This window comes from Macaca fascicularis, chromosome 2, assembly GCF_037993035.2.
Source record: "Macaca fascicularis isolate 582-1 chromosome 2, T2T-MFA8v1.1".
Classification (NCBI taxonomy): Eukaryota; Metazoa; Chordata; class Mammalia; order Primates; family Cercopithecidae; genus Macaca; species Macaca fascicularis.
Window position 1 is genome coordinate 135,185,553 of NC_088376.1, and position 23,271 is coordinate 135,208,823.

The following is a 23,271-nucleotide window of genomic DNA, read 5'->3' on the forward strand; positions in this document are numbered from 1 at the left end:
TTGTTTATGGGGTAAGAACAAGAAATCTCTTCTGATTGCACTTCATAAAACTGCTTTACACAACTGTGACTTGCTTTACCATTGTCATTTACTGTGGTGATCCAAATGAATCAGCCCCAGTCTCTGGTCTCATTCCACCCCTTAAGCCTTCCCAGGATTTACTGCTCCTGAGTCCCTTTCCACTAGGCTGGCAGGTCTGGATCCCTGCCGCTAGGTGCACTGTGGAACATTTGGAGAGCTTTTGTTTTAATGCCAGCGCCCAAGCTCCACCCTGAATCATGGAAGTCAGAATCGCAAGGGAGGAGTGGGGCCCAATGTAATGCTTTCTAGCCACTCCCTGGGTGCTACTGATGGTAGTCAGAGTTAACAACGTTTGTGCTAGGTTTTCTAGCCTGGCTGCACGTTGGACTCCTCCAGAGCAACTTTAAAAATCTGGATGATGCCCAGGTCCCACATTTTCCCCCAGCACTGGAGTGTTTTTAAAATCTCACTCAAAGTTGAGAACCACTATTTAGACCCTTCTCTTTTACAAGGAAAGTCCTAGCACAAACTCGTCCTGGAGTCATTATTAACTCAAACATCTTCAGGTTCCTTTGGGGGCGTAGGAGTGAAAGTTTAGCTCCCAGACACCATGATGCCCAGGAATAGAGGGCTGTTGCACCCAACTGGGGCTGTGTACATGTTTGTTGACAAATGGAACTTTGCTCAGCCTGAGAGCAAACCCTGTAGTTCAGTGGGTTTGCAGACTTGTAGTGCTACTCAAACTGTAGTCCCTGGACCAGCAGCACCAGCATCAGGGAAACTTGTTAGAAATGCAAATCTTCAGGTGCCACCTTGGACCTATTGAATCAGGAGTGGTTGTCAGTGTGGGGTCCAGCAATCTGTGTTTAGTAAGCTGTCAGGGTTATGCTGGCGCACGCATGCTCTAGCTTGAGAAGCACTTCCTTAGTGTGCATAGGAATCATCTAAGAAGCGATATTAAATGTAAGACCCCTGCACTTCCCTGCAGAGAGGCTGATCCTGGAGGTCTGAAGTAGGACCCAGGAATCTATTAGTCAGCACCCCAGGATAAAAATGGTTCCAGGGTCACACCTAGAAAAGTCTAGTAGAAGCCATTTGGGCACAGAGGCCAATGCTCCATTTGGCCACATATCCCACAGCCTGCGAGGCCTCCAGTCTTCCCTTCCAGGCTCACACCCCCACTCACAAAGCTTCTGGAGTATTAAGCCCTCACCACTCCCCAGCCTTCCCTAGAAAATGGGCTAAACCAATTCACAGGGGGTGAAGGGCAGAACTGGTGTCCCAGCACCAGGGTTCTGTTGCAGCTTCAGAAGTCTGTATTTGTGGACAGAGCTCTTCCAAAGGCTCCAGGAGGATGAAAACATCCAGTGACTCCCAGACATTGCTGGGCTGGATACATTTATTTGTAATAATGCTCCTGGCTCCACGCTTCCAGATGGACAGTCCCAAAGAGAATGGTTTGTTTCCTTTCCTCTTCCTCCACGATGCATTTTACGATTGCAGAGGGTCCTGCTTGCCATGTGTTTGCTTCTAATCTGTAAGTGCTTTTCCACGGGCTTGGCTCTTGGCAGTTCCCATATTTACCGAAGAGAGCACACGCCGTCAGAGGCTGGCTCCCGTCCAGCCTCCTCCAGAGTTCAGTGTTTGGAGGTTGGCAGCAGATGAAGAAGCATGGCCTCTCTGTCGCTGGCTCAAACTTTCAGGGCGTTTTGCCCCTCGCACTCAATTTCTGTTATCTTTGAGGGGCTTGCCTTTTAATTTGTTTCTCCGGCAGCCATGCTAATAAATGGGCCACAGCTGAAGAGCTGTCTGAGCAACAATAGCTGCTCAGTTCCATCAGCCAATTTGTCTCGGGCACCGTTTGTTATGAATCCTCCAGCCCATTAACCCCTGAACCTGGGAGATGCTATCTCCCCAGGGATGAATTACCTTTATTTCCAGACATGTGTTTGCTCATTTAGTACCCTATTCATAAAAGCAGCCCTGTTTTGGCACTGTTTTCCAGAAATGAAGGGGAAGGACACATCATTCGGGAAGAGTGGCTGGCCATAGCCTAAGAATGATGGCTGACATTTACTGAGCAGTTACTATGGGCCAGGCATAATGCTAAATGCTTTTTTGGACATTGCTTTTTAGTCCTTGCCACAGTCCTGAGTCCTGGACAAAATCATGAACTGCATTTTGCACAGGAAGCAGCTGAAGCACAGAGGGGTTCAGTGACTTACCCAAGAGCACTCAGCTGTAAGTGGTGAGGCTGAGAGTTGAACCCTGGTACCTGTTTATTTTAAGCCAACTCTCTCACCAGCTGGCCGAGCTCCTCCCCTTGAGCTCTTCCCACATGGGCTGGGGACAAGGAGGGACATTTGGATCACAGGAAAGAAGAGTTCATTGGCCTCTAATGATCCTTACCAATGGATTTCACTTTCAGAAAAGATGTTTGTTGACAAAAGTACCACATCTGACTATTTTGAATTTGAGTGCTTATTTTAATCCTGAAGTTTATTTTAAGTTACACACACTGTTTTATTCATGTGAGCGAAAGGACAGAAAATTATACTTAATACTGCACAGATCTGTCACCATTCAGCTTGAATTGATATCTACCCATATCTACTCTTGAATGTGGTAGGATGCGACCAGGTCTCCTGATGGCTTTGGGCGGTGCTTGTTCTGAAAAATCTTAGAAGACGGAAGTGATTCATCTTCTAGAATTAGATTTCTCATTGAAGTTGAGTTAGTCTGCATAACAAAACTAAAATACCATTGTTTAAAACACAATCAATTCCCCTACACCGGGATTTTTTCTTTAGCAGTGTTCTCAAGCTTAACACATTAGAATCACCAGGAGACATTTAAAAGAAATCATGATGCCTAGGCTGCGCCCCAAAAGATCAATTATATCTGGATCTCTGGGAGTGACATCCAGGCATGAGCATTTTTCAAAGATCCCAGGTTATTCTAATATACAGGGTGACTGAGAACCAGAGCTCTGACATAAAGCAACTCCTAACAATTCCATGATAATATAATGGTGCCACAAAGTCAACCCAGGTTCTTTCCATCTTTCTGCACTTCCAGCCTCAGCACCTGGCATTCATTCTCAAGGTTACCACATTGTCCAGTATAGCTGCTGAAGCTCCAGCCATCACATCGGATTCCAGGTGGGAGGAAGGCAGAAGGAAGGGAAGAACTAAATGATGTAATGCCTGGCTGTGATGACCTGAATTGTGTCCCCCCTAAATTCATATATTGAAGAGCTAACTCCCAACGAGACTATATCAGAGATAGGGATTTTAAGAGGTAATTAAGGTTAAATGAGGTCATAATGGTGAGATCCTAATCTGATAGGATTGGTGGCTTCAGAAGAAGAGGAAAAGGGTCTTTCTCCTCCTCTCTCCCTTTCTCCCTCTCTCCCTCTCCTGCCTCTCTCCATGCCCCTACTTTCTCCCTCTCTCTGTCCCCTTCCCCTATGTGAACACATGGAGAAAAGCAAACCAGAAAGCAAGAAGCAAGCCCTCACCAGAACCTGACCATGCTGGTACCCTGATCTTGTACTTCCAGCCTCCAGAACTGTGAGAAACTAAATTTCTGTTGTGTAAGCTTCCCAGTCTGTGGCATTCTTTTATGGCAGCCCCAGCAGAGTAAGATAGTGGCTGAAGTCATCTTACTTTCATCATTCTTCCCAGAAGTTCCAGCGGCACTTCTGTTTATATGTCATTAGCCAGACATCATCACCTGGCCACCCCTACCTGAAAAAGGGGTGGGTGAATGTTGTCTCTTTGCTGGGTTCATCACCATCTTAAAAAAAAATCAGGCTTCTATGACCAAGGAAGAAGGGACAAAAAGCATTTAGGTGGCAACCAGCAGTCTCTGGTCTCAATGCCTTGATGAAAAAGGGAGAAGGGGGGCAGGGGTTTGGGAGATGAGAGTGAGCAAATGAGAGCTATGAGAGCGCCTAGGAGAGGGCACTTTGGAAACAAGGAAATTAAGCTCTGTAAGCTCTACCACATGTCAGGGAGTACCAGGAACAGACGGCAGGGTTTCTGCATGGGAGCTTCCGTGGGACCCGGCCTCCCACCGCCTCTCCACCACATCACATCTGTTGTTAAAGAGGCTCCGATGTAGAGTCCAGCTGTTGGAAGAGCCGCCCTTCTATCGGCTGGGCCTTGCAATCACAAATCAGTTTGCACAGAGGTCCCTGGACAAGCACAATGACTCAGACAAGCAGCGTGTTTTTTTTCAGGCTTTGTCACACGCAGGGAACGAACTCTTTGGCAGCCCTCTTCTGGGCCAGCATAGGAAGGGCTTGGGAAAGCTGGAGAAATCTGAGGTGCACAGACATCTGGCATTGCCCAGAAATATAGACCAGGAGCCTGTCTTTGCTCAGTGAGCAACTATTTGAGGATTTACAGCGTGCTGATGTGCGTGCTGAGAGGACAGATGAAGTCCCTGCTCTCACAGAGCTTATGTTCCAGAAGGATGAACAACAAGCAGTTGAACAAATAAGATAATTTCAGATGGGACAATGGGGAAAAGACGGGGCCACATTAGATAAGAGTCAGACGGTTCTCTTCAGGGAAGCAAGAGGTTTTTTTGTTGTTTTTTTTTTTGTTTGTTTTTGAGACAGACTCTGCTCTGTTGCCCAGGCTGGAGGGCAGTGGCAGTCTCGGCTCACTGCGACCTCTGCCTTTTGGGTTCAAGGGATTCTCCTGCCTCAGCCTCTTGAGTAGCTAGGATTACAGGTGCGTGCCACCACACCCAGCTAATTTTTGTATTTTTAGTAGAGACAGGGTTCAAGCCAGGCTGGTCTTGAACTCCTGGCCTCAAGTGATCCACCCGCCTAAGCCTCCCAAAGTGCTGGGATTACAGGCGTGAGCCACTGTGCCCAGTCAGCAAGAGTTAATTGATGAAAAAGAACCCAGATGTGGAGAGAACTGGTGGGGGAGGTGGGGGGAAGAATGTTCCCAGGGAAGAGTGAAGGGAAAGAAGTTGGAGTGTTTGGGGAGTAGAAAGGAAACTAGGGGGTGTGGAGCAGTGTGGACAAAGAGTGGGCAGAACGTGGGGTCAGAGAGGAGGCAGGGACCGGGTCATGGAGGGGTGGAGACAGTATGGAAAGACTGAATTTGCATTTAAGGGCAATGGGGAGCTACTGGGCAAATTTAAGCCAGAGAGAGACAACCGCTGCTTACTTTTTAAAGATCACTTTAGCTGCCATGTGGATAGTGCATTGTAGTATCTGGCCCTTTATGAGAAACATTTGCCAGCCTCTGGACTAGAAGGGAACACAGTTGATGGGGATATATGTTGGTTGGGGAGAACCTGGGCCAACCAGATATATTGGTAGTTTGGGTGTAGGGGAAAGGGAATGATGGAATTCACATTTTAGGCTTTTGGCTTGAGGATCTTGGTGAATGATGGTATCATTTACTGAGATGAGGAGGTCATGTTTGGGAAGGAAAACTGAGAAGTCTTTGGGGCATGCTATTTGGAGATGCCTGATAGCATAGGGAGAGGCAGAGCACAGAGCATCTCTCTGTACATGGGTCCATCTGGGTTCTCATGCCATTCTGATAACTCCGTGGCTATTCAGAAGTTACTCCACAAGGGAGCCAGCCTTCTCACACAGGGGAACATGATCCCTGGGAGAGTCAGGAATCAAGGGGACAGACACTAAGATGGACCCACAGCAGAGCCCTTGCCAAGTCCAGAAGAATCAAGAGAGCCCGGGGACATAATATACATGAGTTTTGAATTTGGCCAGAAGGGCCAGCCAATGGCTAGCATGGCATTAGCACCCCTTTACTAATTAATTGAATTAGTGCCAGCATTATATGTATGTGTCTACTTAAAGGGTATGAATTGAGAGACTTTAGGTTCCCTTTTCACCCCCAAAATTGTCTCCCAGTCTGAGCTGGATACCTTTATGTCAGATCCCTCCATAATCACCCAGTTTTTTTAGTTGCATCATATGAGGCCAATAATAAGACACCAGTGGTGTCATTCACTCTTCTGGGTATCAAGTTAGAAGCCTCAGAATTATCTTCTTTCTCTCTCTCGGTTGTATCTTCGAAATGTCTTGCAAATCATCAGGCTTCACTCTTCTAGCATGGATCAAAGTAATAGCTGCCTAACTGGTCACTGATTGACAGCAGTTGGTCCTCACCCGGTTTCCATGGCGACTGCCAAGACACACATCTCATTGTAATGGACAATGATGGTTTTGTCTGCCAAGAAGAGCAACTCTCTTCTATCAGCCCCTCTCTGCACGGCATGTGGCTTCTGATGGGGCTGCTGATCCTGGTCCTCTGGCCTCGGCCACACGTGGGCAGATGACTGGTGTGTGCTAATCAGAGAATGCCACCATTCCAGCTCCAGAGATTTAGTCAGTGACTGACATGCCAGGAGGAGAGAGCTTGGCTTTTCCCCTGAAGTTCAATATTTCAGTAGGTTGGTGCAAAAGTTATTGTGGTTTTGCTCACACCTTCAAAGGCAAAAACCACAATTACTTTTACACCAACCTAATAGCTGATTGAGCCAATAGCTAAGAGAGTAACCGGGCAAAAAAAGAAAGGAAAAGTGCTCCAGGCAGAGGACACAGCTCGTGCAAAGGCTTGGTGGCAAGAGGGAGCATGGAGGACACCAGGCATGAAGAGGAGGCCAGTACAGCCACAGTGGGAATGAAGAGGGCCACAGGCAGCAGGTGGCATGATGTCTGTTCACAGTGGCAGAAGCAGCAGTGGTGACGGTGCAGCAAACATTTAAAAATGGCCCCATATGCTGGGCATTGTCCTAACCGCTTTACAGGCAGTCACACGTTTAAACCTACAGTAATGCAATGAGGTAGGTATCATTAGCATCCCAATTTGACCTATGAGGGAAGTAAGACAGAAACAGGTACTTTTCTGAAGTTCTATATAGTGCATGAAATGAGATGGAGAGAGAGACAGGAAGGAGCAAATACAGCATGTGATAAGCAGTGACAAATTAATTTGTCACAGACCAGTCACTAGCCCCAAGCACACATCCCATGACACTGGGCAGTGTTACCAGTTGGTTTGGCCAGAAGAGCTCATGGCTGACATGCTTTTCCCCACCAAGGCCATGGGTAATGTTGGCATTAACCAGCGCTCCCCACCAAGATGGTTTTGGTGGAGGTGCACCCGCGCACCCCCTCTGTAGCTTTACCCTACGTCCTCTGGAGAACCAAATAAGCACTGTCATGAGGTCAGAATCCTCAGAGCATTGAGGGGAAGCAATCATTACCCATCGGCCCCATAAAGCACTGAAGTGGGGCATCCAAGTGCCTGACCAGTAATTGGAGGCTCAGCCCCGCAGCCCGCTCTGCCCCCATGCAGAGCAGGTTCCTGGATTCGCTTCCCATTCCTTCTGCTGCTTTTCCACATGGCTGGATTTATTTTCAAAACAATTTATAGTTACATTAAATATTAAAGGCACTTTGCAGGTGGTGTTTACTGTTTGAAAAGTTAACAAATGTATGTTGTGCCGTATGAAATGGCAAAAACCAATTTGGAGCACTTGATGGCTTGGGCTGGGTGATAGCAACGTGACAACTATTTCCATATTTTAATGAGGCAGCTTCTTCAGAGCAGCCCTGTTACATGATTGTGTGCGAGGGTCACACAGTGCAGACTAAGCGCGGGTGCCAGGGACAGAAAGGCCACCGCTAGCCTGTGCTGCTCCGCGTAGCTGTTTGTGAAGCCCAGGGCTACATGGTGGCCTATTTTATGATAATAACTGGACAGTCCTGTTGTTCTTATGGGGACTTCACCCTGCGCCTGGTGCTGTGATGAGCACTCTCTGTTCTTCTATGATAGGCTTTTCCATTCCTTCTAGACTTGTTTATGGAACGCACACGCTGTGCCAGTCATTGTGCACAGAGAGACCCAGTTCCTGCCCTCTTGGAGTGTATATGACACGAGTTGAAGGGAGACAAGAAGCAAGTAAGTAGACTCAAAAATAAGGGAGTTGCAGATTGTCATTAGCACCTGAAGGAAATAAGTGAGTGTAGTGACAAGGATTAACGGGAGATGGGGCAGAGTTGGTGAAGAAGGCCTCTCTGAGAAGGTGGTATTTAAACTGAAGCCTAAAAGATAGCACCGCAGCCATGGGGAGAGCCAAGGGCATTCCAGGCAGATGGAACGGTAAAAGCAAAGGTCCTGGGGCAGAAAAGAGCCCAGCAACTGACAAAAGGCCGGAGCCATCCTAGAGCCCCGAGTGCAGAAGAGGAGGTGGCTGATACTAGAAATCTCCATTTTACAGATAAGAAATCCACAGCTTAGAGAGGTTAATTTTTCTAACTGAAGTTACCTAGCCAATTAATGCAGAGTTTCTGATTGGGTAGGTCTGAGGTGAAGCCTGCATATTTGCATTTCTAATGAGCTCCCAAGTGATGCTGATGGCACTGGTCTGCAGACCACACTGCTTGACACTGAGGCTAATTCAGATTGTGTGCTGTTATCATAAGATGGAAACAGAAGCCAGCCGCAATGACATCCCTAGTGCTGACCCTGTGTCGGACACTGATGTTTGTGCCTATATATACTGTAGATAGTGAATTTTCAGAGCAACCCTTTGAGGTAGGTATGATTTTTATCTGCATATCTCTATTTCTATGGATAGAGAAACTGAGGTACAGAAAGGCAAAGCACTTTTCCTAAATTTGTACAGCTGGTGGGTGGCCAAGCTGGTATTTGAAATAGCACCCGGCCTCTCGGGTCTGCCATCCTGCCCCTCTGAGGGAGGCACTTCTTTTTTTTTTTTTTTTTTTTTTTTTTTTTTTTGAGACAGAGTCTGGCTCTGTCACCCAGGCTGGAGTGCAGTGGCCGGATTGAGGGAGGCACTTCTGGTCTCCATGTCTCTGGTGCTATTCACTCAAGTAATTACTACTTAAATTTCATACCTAACCCTACAGTCTGCTGCCTCCTTGGCCCTCGTGGCACTGAGTTTGCAAGTCCTGCCTTACTCTGAAGGTTCCTTTTGTTTTCCTGCTCTCCTTCCCTGATTAGTTCAAAGGAGCACACATTCCCTGAGCTCCTTCTGACTGATGGGGGTTGTCACAGGCTTCTGGAGAGAGCCTGTCTGCAATGACTTCTCCGTGGATAATGGACATCGACTTGGCTGCATTTCTCACGCCTTCCCCTTGTGTTTAGCAGTCTCACATTGTTGGAGCTGATGTTGATGGAACATCTGTGATGAACCAGGGGCTGGAACGAGAGCTTTGCAAACCCTCGAACCTGTGCTTCTGGGGAGGTGTTATCAGTCCTACTCTATAGATGGAGAAACTGACGCACAGAGAGGCAAAGAAAATTGTTCTGGGTCTCATAACTGGCAAGGGGTGGTGCCAGAATCTAATCCCACAGTTGGACTAGATCCTGAGCCCTGTCTTCTTCATATACTCTCTGGCCCCGTCAGGATTATCTGTAATGAGACGCTCAGAGAGCCCAGGGTCAGGACCACATAGCTGGTGTCAGAAGGGTCCAGGACAGTGGGCCCATCGCAACAGGAGAATAAGCATATCATGGAAGGTCAGGCATGGAAGCCACACAGCACTCAGCCTTCTACATCCTCCTATGTGTGTCTTTTGATAGATGGGGAAACTGAGCCCCTGGGGTGGGAAAGTTTCATTTCTAATTAATTTCTCTTCTCTCTCTCTCTCTTTTTTTTTTTTTTTTTTTTTTTAATAATTTCAACTTTAGATGGAGGGGGTACATGTGCAGGTTTGTTACCTGGGTATATGGCATGATGCTGAGGTTTGGGGTACAATTAATCCCATCACCCCCATACTCAGCATAGTACCCACAGTTAGTTTTTCAAACCTTGTCCTCCTCCCTCCCTGCTCTAGTACTCTGTAGTGTCTATTGCTGCCATCTTTATGTCCATGAGTGCCCAACGTTTAGCTTCCACTTATAAGTGAGAACATGCGGTATTTGGCTTTCTGTTCCTGCATTAATTTGCTTAGGATAATGGCCTCCAGCTGCATCCACGTTGCTCCAAAGGACATAATTTTGTTGATTTTTATGGCTGCGTAGTATTCCACAATGTATATGTACCACATTGTCTTTATCCAGTTCACCATTGATGGGCATTTAGGTTGATTCCATGCCTTTGCTATTGTGAATAGTGCTGCAATGAACATTCGAGTGCATGTATCTTTTTGGTAGAACAATTTCTTTTGGATATATACCCAGTAATGGGACTGCTGGGTTGAATGGTAGCTCTGTGTTAAGTTCTTTGAGAATTTCTCTTCTTTATAATACATTAATCCAGGCTTTCTCCACCTTGGCACTATTGACATTTTGGGCCAAATATTTCTTTGTTTTACAAGATTGCCCTACGCCCTGTAAGATGGCTAGTGGCAACCCACCATCTACCAGTGGGTAGACTGGCCTCTACCCACCAGAGGCCAGTCGAACCTCCCTGGCCCCTGGCCAGGTTGTAACAATTAGCAGTGTCTTCACATTGGAGGCTGGTTGAAAACTCTAGCATTCATCTAACAGGGCCCCTTGCTGGCTTACAATTCTTCTAGTTTCCCATAGTTTTTCTGCATAAAATCAAAACTCCTTTGCTGGATCTATAAAATCTTCAGTGATATGGCCCTGCTACTACAATTCAAGATGCTTGGCTCTACCCAGCACCCTCCCCAACACCAAGAGAAAAAAATAATAGCTGACAAATACCAAGTACTTCCTAAGTGCAAGGCATTGTTCTAAGTATAAGTGCACTCTGAGGGTCACCATCTCTATGTCATAGCTGAGAAAATCGAAATCTCTAGAGTTTAAGAAACGTGCGCAGGGCCACATGGTTAGCCCCTGGCAGATCTCCAGTTTGAATCCTGGCATTCTGACCTTGCCCCCAGCTCTTCTGCTTAACATACATAATAGGAATGATGGTTGCTCAAGCTTCTATCACTGCCGTTCCCTGAGGATGAAGCCCCATCCTGCTTCTCTGCACCTCTGACTCCTCCCACCCTCACTGTTCCCAGAGAGCGGGGACAGCATCTCTTTCGTTGCTCATCAAATCCTATGCCTGGCACAGCCCCAAGCTCAGCCAGTGTTTGTAACCCACCGGGTGTGTCAGCCCAGGACTCACCTCTCCTGGCAGGACTGTCTTCATCAGGGATGATTTGCTTGACCAAAACGAACTCACTTGAGCTAACTTAAACACAGGGAAAGCAGTCCTGAGGAGTGAGGTTATCTTGTGGGTCACAAGGACAAGCATTCATCTGGGTATCCTCTCGCTTAAGACTAGAAATTCTTCACAACAGACTGGTGCTGGGAATTGGAAAGCTGGAAGGAAGCAAATGGGCATTTCCTCCTCTCTCTTTGGGTTCTTAGGGAGCACTTTTCTCTTTCTCTGCTTCCTTTGCCTGCTTTTTGCTGTAGACCAGCCCCGAGCTCTTTCTGTTTGCACACCAGAACATGTGACCCCTGAATGCCTGCCCAGCATGGCCACCCCAGCCACCCCAGTGCAGGCAGCTCCAGCCCAAGTCTATGCACCTTAAAGGTTTAGTCCATGAAGTGACTTGATTCGTAAGTCTGAGCCCCAAGGCCAGGTCACTGGGAGGGAAATCCCATTGGCCCTGCTTGGTCAGGAGGTCACAACCTGGCTACAGATGACTCACTGGGGACTCTGAGAATAATCTCTCTCAGAAGGTAAAGTGGGCTGAGACAGAGGGAAGAAGATGAGTGAGAAAGGAATAGAAATCCAGGGGAGGCCAGGCGCGGTGGCTCACACCTGTAATCCCAGCACTTTGGGAGGTGAGATGGGCAGATCACTTGAGGTCAGGATCACAGGAGGTTCGAGACCAACCTGGCCAGCATGGTAAAACCCTGTCTCTACTAAAAATACAAAAATTAGCTGAGTGTGGTAGTGCATGCCTGTAATCCCAGCTAGTGGGGAGACTGACTCAGGAGAACAGTTTGAACCCGGGAGGCAGAGGTTGCAGTGAGCCAAGATCACACCACTGCACTCCAGCCTGGGCGACAGAGCGAGACTTCATCTCAAAAAAAAAAAAAAAGAAGAAGAAAAGGAAAGAAAGAAAGGCAGGGGAAAATGGAAAATTATGGCAGAGGAAACAATGGGGTGAAAGAAAGGCCGTGTCTCAGATCACCCCAGGTGTCCCTGAGTTGAGGACACATCTCTTTCCTCCTTCCAAGGAGAGGACTTGTCACAATGTTCTTGCGGGCAGAGCTGGAAAGGCTTGAAGGAGACCACCCATTGAGGTCCCCACATAGTCCTCTTTGCTGCCCCTCATCCTCCCTGCTTTACGGTGCCCAAGCCAGGGCTGCTGACCAACCACTGAGTGTCTTGACAAGTCTCAGGGAAGAGATGGACAAGGTACAAAAGTCCTCCTGCTGGTCGGCTGGGAATGGGCTCCCTAATTATGTTCTCAGCCAATACTCCCTCTGGCCACAGCTTCCAGTTAACTAGCAGCAGCCAGTGGGGTGGGGCAGACAGACCACGTTCCAAGCAGTTATAGCCAAGCCAGAACTGAACACTGTCACAGAAATGTGAAGGGTGTGCTGGCTTCCGGACACCCCAGATTATGGCTCTGGTGTTGTGTCTATATGATGCAACCAGGGTGTGTATCTTCCCCCCAGGGAAAGGCCTTCCCCACTCCAACCACCACCACAGGTGGCGTGGAGAACTTGCTAGATGCACGCAGTGTCTTCTTCCTCCTTCTCAGGGGCCCTGCTGAGCCCAGAAGGCCTAATTATATTTTACGGGTTGCAGTTTAGGACTTGCGGTTAGGCAGGAAAGCGTGTGATTCTCAAAGTGTGGTTCCCCTTAACGCCTGCATCTGAATCCTCTGGGGAGCTTATGAAAATGCAGATTTCTGGGCCCCACCTTTGACCTATCGAATCAGAATCTCTGGATTGGTGGGACCCAGGAGTCTGCACTTTAATAAACTTACTTCCTCCCCTCTGCTGCACATCAATCGTGTGCACACCAGTGATTCTGCTGTACTCAAAAGTTTAAGGACCGAAAATCACTGGCACAGTGGTTAAAAGCTTGGTGTCTAAACTCAGAGCCTGACTCTCTTATTAGCTGGCCCTGTGGCCAAATTAGTTACTATGCTTCATCTCAGTTCCCTCATCTGTAAAATGGGCATAAACACAGCATGCGTGTCGTAGAGTTACTGGAAGCATTCAGTACCCTTAGCTGTAAGCAGTGAGCACTGCCTAGTGCTAGCTGTCATACTTTGTGGTTGGTGGAGGACAGAGAGGATATGAAAGCTGTGAAGGCCGAAGACCAGAAGCCAACCCAGACTTTAGGCTAGAGCTGGGGGACTGGGGTGCCAGGGAAGAATGATCCCCAAGCAGAGCACAGCAAAGATGAGATGTCATCCAGGGCAAGGCCTAGAGGAGGTCACATGCTGTAAAGTCCCTGCAGTGAGAGAGCATGGGGCACCTAGGGATCAGAGCCAGACACAGTCAAGAGCAAGAAAGACAGGTAGGCAGGAGCCAGATGGGGAGAGGCCTGGTAGACCAAGGCATGGGCACTTGATCCTGTGGGTGATGGGGTGATGGGGAGCCATTCAGGGGCTTGATGCAGGGTCGTGTAGATTAGATTTGTACATCGTTACACCTTTAGACATGGGCACCTGAGGTTCTTGCTTAGGGTGTGATTTATAAGACTCTGCCCTGGACCCCACAGCCTCCCTAACAACCTGGTTGAGGAGTCGGTGATCCCAAAGGATATGCCACCTGGAACCTACACCTACTTCTTTATGCATCATGCTTTACATACCTGGAACTCCTGCTCCAAACACCCTGAACCTACCTTTGGGGTCTGTGCACACCTATTTCTATTGTCCCCCTTCCTTCTCCAGGGAGGCCGCTGCAGCCTTTGTCCAGCAGGCCAATCTGAGAGGCAACTAACTGTGTGTGTATGGGAGGGGTTGGCAGCTCTTGAACTTGCGTTCTGTGGGGTCCACATGTGTGGGGCTGGAGATGGGCCTTGCACCCTCCTTTGTGCCTTTCTCCCAGGTTGCAGTAGGTATCAGGGGCAGGACTGTTGCAGATTTGCTCTCTGGCTGGTCAGAGGGGAACGGACTAGGCGAGGCCTCCACACTCGAGGCCTGCAGACCTGTTATGAGCCTGTTGTCAAAATCCCAGCCAAAGAAAATGGTGGGTTCTGGCTAAGTCGTGGTGGCTACGAGTGGGGGAAGGTGACTGATTCAAGAACTATTCAGTAGGTGACCTCATACTGTTCCCTGTCTTGTCTTTGACTGCTCATGGGAACCAACCCGCCATTCCACAGGGAGGAGGAGAAAGTAATTTGAAGCTAGCGGGGTTAGATGCAGAAACAATAGGCTTATCCAGACTATATAGAAAAAGGTAAAAGAAAAAAAAAATCAGTGACACACAAAAGCTAATACAATATTACCTCACTTGCAAAGAGCGTTGCTGAAAGACAGGACCTCTGGTGCGTGGCAAAGACTGAAGAAGAGGGAAATCAGGGAGGGAAGCTTTGAGTTTATGTGAGACTAAGGCTAGGTAGTAATCTCATGCTTTCTCATTGCTGCCCATGAAAAAATTTTAGCTTGCCATCAAAAAATAGAATTTCTGGAAAACTTACATCCTCCACTATGTGCGTGAGGGCTTCCCCATGTTTGAAGACTCTTCTGATAAGATCAGTGTGGATATTAACACATGTGACCTTTTGATATTATATAACAAAATGTGTCAACATTTGGTAGATGTGTGGAACTCTGTGAACCAATATTTTCCAAATAGTTGATATAATGTTATAGAATCACACATGGGTTAAAGGTCCATTTAAAACACAACATAGATTGATTTTAATATGATAAAATATAAAAGCTCACTGATAGGGTTTCAGATTTCAGGTTGCACCTAACCATTACAAAACTACCACTTGTTGAGTTTTGGTACAGTATCAAAAAAGAATAGCCACAGTTTTCTGAAGAGGGTATTAAAATTGTCCTTTTGTTTCCAACTGTATGAAGCTGGATTTTAAAATATACTTCAACCAAAACAATGCATCACAATAGATTGAATGAAGAACATATATGCAAATCTGGCTGTCTTCAATTAAGACAGAAATTGAGGTCAGGCATGGTGGCTCAAGCCTGCAATCCCAACACCACCTTAGGAGGCTGAGGTGGGAGGATTACTTGAGCCCAGGAGTTCAAGAACAGCCTGGGCAACATAGTGAGTCCTTGTCTCTGCTAAAAAAAAAAAAAAAAATAGTGTGGTGTGCACCTGTAGTCCCAAATACTTGGGAGGCTGAGGCAGGAGGATGATCGCTTGAGCCCAGGAGATCGAGGCTGCAGTAAGCTGTGATCGTGCCACTGTACTCCAGCCTGGGTCACAGAGCAAGACCTTGTCTCAAAAAGAAGAAAAAAGAAAAGAAAAGAAAAGAAAAGATTAGACTGGCAAAAATGTAAAAACAATACAACTTTATTTTACTAATTTTTAAGAAAATATAGTTATTTTTCATAAAAATATGATATACATGTTAACATATAAGGGGTTTATTATTGTTATTCTATTGAATTAATAAATATTTTAAATACATATTTTTAAAAACATTCTTTGGGCTCCTGTAGTTTTAAAGTTGTAGGGTTCTGAGGCCAAAGTTTGAGAACATCCGTTCAAACTATTTCTTGGAAAATCTCACTTTTTCACTTAACACCATATCAAGGACATCTGTTCAAATATAATATCTAATAATGTAAATAATGCTCCCTTTTTAGTACTTAGACTATGCCCAGAGACTGTGCTAAGCAGTTTGCAAGCATCAACTCATTTCCATTTACTGTTTACAAAACAACCTGTGTGAGGTAGGTACATTTACCGCTATCTGCAGATGAAGAAACTGAGGCACAGAGAGGTTAAACTGCTTGTCCAAAGATACACAGCTACTTAGGTGATCAGCCAGTTTTGAACTCAGGCACTCTGACTCTAGAGCCTGCAGGTTTCATAGTAACCAAAAGTATGGAAGTCCCAATATCTCTGTGCATAAACATACCTTGAGTAGGTTTTAAGGACTAGAGTGGTATATAGGGCTTTGCTTAGGAAAACATTGCAACATAAATTTGGGTAGGTGATTTATGTAACCATGAATCTTTCTCACCATAAGTAATCTGTGGTCTTGGTGTACCTGTTGTGTTTTTGCACAGGTCTTCTAGTACCCCCCAAAAAACTCAAAGACCAGAGAAGACTAGCTGTTCACCTGCACACTCTTTTGAGATCCTCAGTGAATACCTAGGGTTTCCCTGCCAAACTGTGAGGAGTGCCTTCTCTAACCCACCTCAATCCACCTTCTGTCTTCTTATTTACTCTTTCATGACCCCACAGTTTTCCTGTAGCCATGTATCCCAATTGCTAATGATCTGTTTGTCATCTGGATTGCTCAGACTTCTGCTCTCTCACTAGATCACGTCGGGGTCTAGTTGCTCCTTGAGAACAGGGAACCTGGCTGTTTGCATTCATCTTTGGGTCCTGTGAACCTAGGACAGTGCTCAGTACACTATAGCTCTCGTAAATGCTGGTCGAGTGAATGACTGTGAAGTAGACACTCTCAGAGCTCTGCACCTAACCCCTTCACTGTTTCTGTTTACACCAGCTCCTGAGGGACTCTGTTTCCTACCAGTCTATCCCTGCGCTTCTTCATCAGGGGCTGCCATCAGACAACTGGAGCCTTGCTGCACCAGTCAAGTGCTGGCGGTACCTGAAAATGTGTGCCCCTCTGGGGACAGCCCTTAACCAATGACAGGTGGTGAGAATTGCAAGTAGAAATACTTCGTCATATCACCCCTCATCAGGACACCCCAGATGCACCCCACTCTTTCCAAAGCTCCCCTGCAAGATTGAATCTAAAGTACCCTTCACAGCAGGGGTTTCCAACCCCCGGGCCATGGACCAGTACCTGTCCATGGCTTGTTAGGAACTAGGCTGCACAGCAGGAGGTGAGGCAGGTGAGAGAGTTAATTTTCACCTGTATTTACAGCCACTCCCAGAGCTCGCATTACCACCAGAGCTCCACCTCCTGTCAGATCAGCAGCAGCATTAGATCCTCATAGCAGCACAAACCCTATTGTGAACTGCACATGCAAGTAATCTAGGTTGCCCACTCTTTATGACAATCTAATGCCTGATGATCTGTCACTGTCTCTCATCACCCCAAGATGGGACTTTCTAATTGCAAGAAAACAAGCTCAGGGCTCCCACTGATTCTACATTATGGTGAGTTGTATAATTATTTCTTTATATATTACAATGTAATAATAATAGAAATAAAATGCACAATAAATGTAATGTGCTTGAGTTGTCCCGAAACCATCCCCCCACCCTCCTGGTCCATGGAAAAATTGCCTTCCATGAAACTGGTCCTTGGTGCCAAAAAGGTTGGGGACTGCTGCTTCATAGGACTTGACTTGCCACCATACCCCTGCTTGCTCCTTTCCCCTTCCCATCTGACTTCCCCACCACCCTGTGTTTTTTCCTGCAACACTTCCTCATTCAGCACACATATCTTTGCCTCTGAGTCTGCTCCTGGAAAACTGGACCTAAGACAGTTTAGAACTGTGTCTCCCTAAGAGGCATCACCCCTCATGCCTTATGGACACTTCATGTTTGTTGAATGAATGATACCAAGATCTCATTTATAATCCTAGAGCTCTTGGGCAAGATTTAAGGAGTGGAATGGCTAAGAAAGAAACTGTTTCAACAATATTCTCTAAAAACCTTGATAATGAAGACCTCTGGGAGGGTGGTATCTCCAGTGGAAGGCTGGAGCTGGTTCCTTCTGGCTTGTGGGAGCCAATTGTTCCACATTCTGGAATTTTGTAAGCCACTTGTTAAATTCTAAGGAGCTTGAAATTGGCCATGGTAGGAGTATTTACACCACAGAAATTGGCAGATGCTCCAAATCACAGCTATTCCCATCCTCTCTTCTACCTTCAGGGAGCCAGTTTGCTCCACATTACTGGACATAACCCTTCAGGGTTAACAAGGAAAACCTGTACAATAAATAAAATATAGCATATTGGCTAAAACTATGGGTTCTGTAGCCAGAGAGACCTGGGTTCAACTGTATTGTCATTTGTTGATTCTCTGACTTTGGCAAGATACTTGATTTCTCTGTGCCTATATTTTCTTCATCTATAAAGCAGGGCTAACACCATTCATCTCTTGACATAATACATTTGGTCTTAATGCCTCATGTGTAGAAGCAGCTCCATGAATGCTGGCTATTAAGTTAGAACCAAGAGACACATAGAAAGTCCTGGAATATGGCCTTGGAGACTACTGTTATGGTGCCCCCAGGTCAGCAGACTTCACCTCACTGCTTTATTCTTTAGTTGTCAGTGCAGCCCTGTCAGGTCACCTTGACCAAAAGCTGTGGTCTGGTGACCTCTTAAGAGGATGAATTGCTGGTCTCAGCTGAATGCTTATCACGTAGATACCCAAGGCACCAGATGTTGGCTCATTCTACAGCTCTCTCGAAGAAAGAATGAGCACTGGAACTCTGTCTCTGTGGCTGCCTTCTAGAAAAGACAATCCACCGGAGGCAGATTTGTTAGCAGGAGCTGTGCCCAGATGGCTGGAAATCACATTGCCTCTGAGACTAAGACCCACGGTCCTAGGGCACTACAGTGACACAATCCCATCAGACTTGGCACCAACAAAGCAATACATTTCCTGAGTCAAATGCAATTGATTAGCTAAACTTGAGCAACCTGAGGACTGTGTAGCCAAAGCCACCACTGCCCTGCCCATGTCTCCTGGGGACCAGTTCATACCTGCTGGCTTCCTTTCTGCCACTGCTGCCTTCCACTTTGGCCACTGTCAACTCTGCACAAGATACATGCCCCTAGGAGTAGCTGGCAGCCCATGATTGATCGGAGTTGGTGGCTAAATCCCCAGCTTCCTCACAACTTGGGTGAGACAACTCAGGGGTGTGCTCTACAACGTCTCCAGAGGTAACTAGTAGTGGGATGAGTCCAGTTGTCCACAGGAGTGACCTGCTTATGACACACTGTGATGGACTGCCTTCCCTTCCCTTCCTCATCTCCCCACACCCCTACTAGTACCTCCTAGTTCACTTCCCAGATAAAGTATAGGCCCTCACAGCTTGGTTTCAGAGTCTACCTCCAAAGACAATAGATGCCAATTATTCAACACCTACTCTGGACTTTCTTCTGTGGAAAGGTCATAAAAGGGGTGGGTCAGGGTCAGTGCAGAGAAAGAATAATGAGCCAAGCTAAGAATGACAAAGTGGGCTGGGATTTCTTTCTTATTTTTTTTTCTTTTTGAGACAGAGTCTTACTCTGTTGCCCAGGCTGGAGTGCAGTGGCATGATCTTTTGGCTCACTGCAACCTCCACCTCCTGGGTTCAAGTGATTCTCATGCCTCAGCATCCTGAGTAGCTGGGACTACAGGCGTGCATCACCATGCCCAGCTAATTTTTGTATTTTTAGTAGAGACAGGTTTTCACCATGTTGGCTAGGCTGGTCTCAAACTCCTGACCTCAAGTGATCTGCCTGCCTCGGCCTCTCAAAGTGCTGGGATTACAGGTGTGGGCTGGGATTTCAGATGAAGGATTGTTCTTCTTCAGCTGGCCTTTCATCCTTCTTGGGTTTTGACATGCAATGCTTATGTCAACCTTGTAAACATTTACTGCAAGTGTTTTACCAAGACCCAGAATTATGGGTTTGCTGAGGAAGCCCTGGAAAAAATGGAGCAGACATTTAAAACGAAGTTTCTGGACTGGACTTTTCCATGAATAATAACAAAAGACAGCATTTATGAGGCTCTTACTTTTTGTCAGATACTGTGACCAAGGGCATGATCTTATTCAGTCGCCACAACAATGCTATGTGGCGGGTCCTACTATGTTTCATTTTGTGGTTGAAGAAACTGAGTCTCAGAGAGATTAAGTCATTTGTCCAAAGATGTCCAGACCGGTAGGTGGTGTAGCCAGGAATCCCATGGTCACCGGTGTGCCAGGCCCAAAGTGTGATGAAGATGTATAGATCAAAGCCTCCCTCTTCCTCTACCCCACTGGACTACCAGATCCAGGGAATGATGCATTTCTCTGATTGGTTCTGTTTTTAACAAGGTGCTGATGCTCATTGTGGAATACTGCAAAATTCCCCCTCCTTTCTCGACCTTTCTGCCTCTGCAGCAGCCTCATGTGTTCATCACAGGCACATCAGGTGGATGGGAATGAAAGCCACTGTGACAAACAAGACAAAGGCCACCGTTGCCAGTGGCCTGGGACCTGAAAACAAGTCATTGTGTGTTAATTCTTCATGGAAGAAAACGAAAGGTCGTGTGTGTCAGTGTGAATGCTGGCTGTGAAATTAATGCTTTAGCCAAATGACTCAGTTGAGACAGAAACATGATTTTGTTCGCACTGATGTGAGCCAACATCTCAAAAAAAAAAAAATGCTGCTTAGAGTCAATGGAATCTTCGGAGGCCAGGCCTTTCAGTTTCTGCTGCTCCTAACCAAGCTACTTTGGTCTCTCTGATTGCTGCCCTGCAAAAACCAGACAGAACTCACTTTTCTCCATCTTTCCACAGGTGTAAGAGTACCAGAGGGAGGAAAGTGGAAGCTACTAGAGGCAGGAAGCATAAACCGGGTCCTGATCCCTGATTAATTGAGAATCAGCCAACTTGGGAAGGGGACGGCTGCACAAGCCCACAGAACGCAGACTCCCAGAGGAGGCAGGGGTAGGAAACTCTTGGCTGTGGCCCGATTGTCTGGGAGACAGGAGTCAAGATGGCTTGGTTTCAACAAACTGGCTTTGATTACTTGGCGTTTGGCTCTGTGTTCTCTGGCCGGGTCAGCCTGACCCAAGGTTGTCACCCCAGAGGACTGTGAACTAACATGTGCAGTTAACTGGCCACTGCTGACCTGCACCTGGAAGACAACGTCTCAGTTGTTAGGGCTTTTGTTGGCCTGTTCGGGAACCGATTCTTTTTGCCTGCAAATTATTACAGGTTCCTGAGGGAACCATGCCAGTCCTTGCCCTTTAGCTGCTCTGCTCTGTGCCGGGGGTAGAGGCTAAAAGAGGAGACAGAATGGGGATAAGGAGGAGAGGAGAGGCCGTCCTTCGGAGGTGGATATTTTGAGGCTCTAATGTTAGCTGTGGTTGGAATTGACCAAGGGAGGCACAAGCAAGAGGTTGGTGGGCCGGAAGAGGAAAGAAATCAGACTTTCTCTCCAACTCCTCTCTCTCCTCTGCCTCAAATGGTCAAAATTTTAGGGAGACAGAATACAACAGGGCTGGGATTAGGATGAAGTGAATGAGGCTGAGTTGTGCAAATACGAGGTCAGCTCCTGACCTTGTTCATCATGGAATTTTTGTATTAATGTTGATATTTTTTAAATGTTGCATTGAAATATTTATCTTGATTACTGAGCTTTTTGACATTTCCTTAGACTTTACCCCAGAGCAAGAGCCTTGCTTGGTTCACCCTGGTCCTGGCCTTGCCTTCCAGTGTGTGGGACACATTTACATACAGAGAAAAATAAGCAATCCAATGGTCTAACTCTACTGGATATTCTCTATGCTGCTTTCATGCACTCAATAATGTGTAGTTGAGCACTTCTATGTCAATGAATATAGTTCCACATTGTCCTGGGCTTGAAGGATGTGTTATCAAATATTTTACTAACCCCCCCATTGATGCATCTAGCAGGATCTGTCCATGCCCTGCCCATATCTCTAACATTTCCGTGTGTTCCAGCCAAACTCCACTGCCAGTTCTGCATTTCAGATCTGCAGAATGCCATGCTGCCTATCACTTCAGCAGGGAAAACTGCCATAGAATTAACACCTGCCAGGAATAGCTCTTGATCAATGATTAAGAGGGAATTGGTGTGTAAATACCCCAGCTCCCTTGCCCATCGGGTGGGACAACTCAGGTGTGTGCTGTACACAGTATCCCAGAGCTTTCTCCATAGCTGCAAGCTCCAGTTGCCCACAGCAGTACTTGGCTTAATAACCTGCCTTGATTGACTGTGCTTCTCCATATCACTTTTCCTTTCCCTCCTGGGGCTGTCTACACCCCCCAACACAATAACAACTGCACTTGAATCTTTGTCTCAGGATCTGCTTCTGTTAAGAAGGCCATTCCAATTATTTTGAATTTTTCAATATTAACATGTTCACCACCCGTATGGATTTTAGCATATTAATAGCCCCCACCCCCTCCTTTGGGGATGTGGTCCATACAAACCAAGGGTAATAGAAGAAGGTAAAGTAGAGAAAAGAGACAGAAACTCTGAAATTCTACCATGTATCTCAGAGTTATGTCCTATAAAATGAGCCTTTTCACTATGTGCTGTGGCATCAAAAGTGTTGAGAAGCATTGTTCTCACTGGTCAGACTGTGCCTTCACCTCTGTAGCTCCAGTGAGTGACGCATAGTAGATAATGGATAAATACATGTTGCATGAATAAAAGGAGGAGTAATTGGTTCATGCTCTGAGCCTCTGCCAAGCTGAGTATGTGAGACCATTTGATTTACCTGAGCAATTGAGCATCTGTGCCTCAGGACTCTCTAGTTCTACCATCAAGACAGAGAATGGTGTGATACTCAGGTTAACAAGGTGAGTCCAAGAGAATTGCCCTGGAGGCATAAAACAGGGGCCCAGCCTTTGGAGATAAAGCATGCTGTGGTCCTAAAAGGCAGCAGGAGAAGAATCTTCCCAAAGTGAGAGTCAGGCCACAATACCTCCCCTGGGAGGATATCTGTGCCTGTGTATGTTGGAGAGAGAAGGAGCTTTTTCATCCCAAGCGAGTAGAGAGGTTACATCCTCTGACTGCTTCTCCCTCTCTCTGTCTTTCTCTCTCTCCTGCTGTGAAGGCCAAGTATGACTTCACAGAATCCCTAAGCTCCATAAATCAGTTCTAGATCCATCCCTTGCAGCTGTAATGAAAGCAGGATTTTTAACAAAAACTGGATGCTTCTACTGTTTCAGTTGCTATCAATTTACTCTAGAAGCATTTTTCTAAGACGAGGAAGGAAATCTAGTTACTCCAAGAGCTGACAAGGGAAGGCTGGAACTTTTCCTGAAATGTCCCATAGGAGCCCTGGCTTTTGAGTACATAGCGCTCTTTCCCCCACCACCACCCAGCTGCCAACCCAGATCAAGGTTGACTTTGTTCATGTGGCCTTTGTAAATGGCTTGTTCCAGACAGTGACCCATCTGATCATGTCTGAGCTACCCCACCTCTTTTTCCCCTAT

General features: G+C 46.7%; 1 long non-coding RNA gene across 1 annotated transcript in view; it reads left to right on the top strand.

The window, feature by feature from the left end:
• The first annotated feature begins 1,482 nt into the window (after window positions 1–1,482).
• The window catches only part of LOC135969363 (uncharacterized), a 29,158-nt gene continuing 7,369 nt past the window's right edge, over window positions 1,483–23,271 (top strand). Inside the window, exons 1-2 of the long non-coding RNA XR_010584558.1 lie at window positions 1,483–1,558; window positions 7,876–7,982. This is a non-coding gene — a long non-coding RNA (uncharacterized lncRNA). The remainder of the gene's footprint in view (window positions 1,559–7,875; window positions 7,983–23,271) is intronic.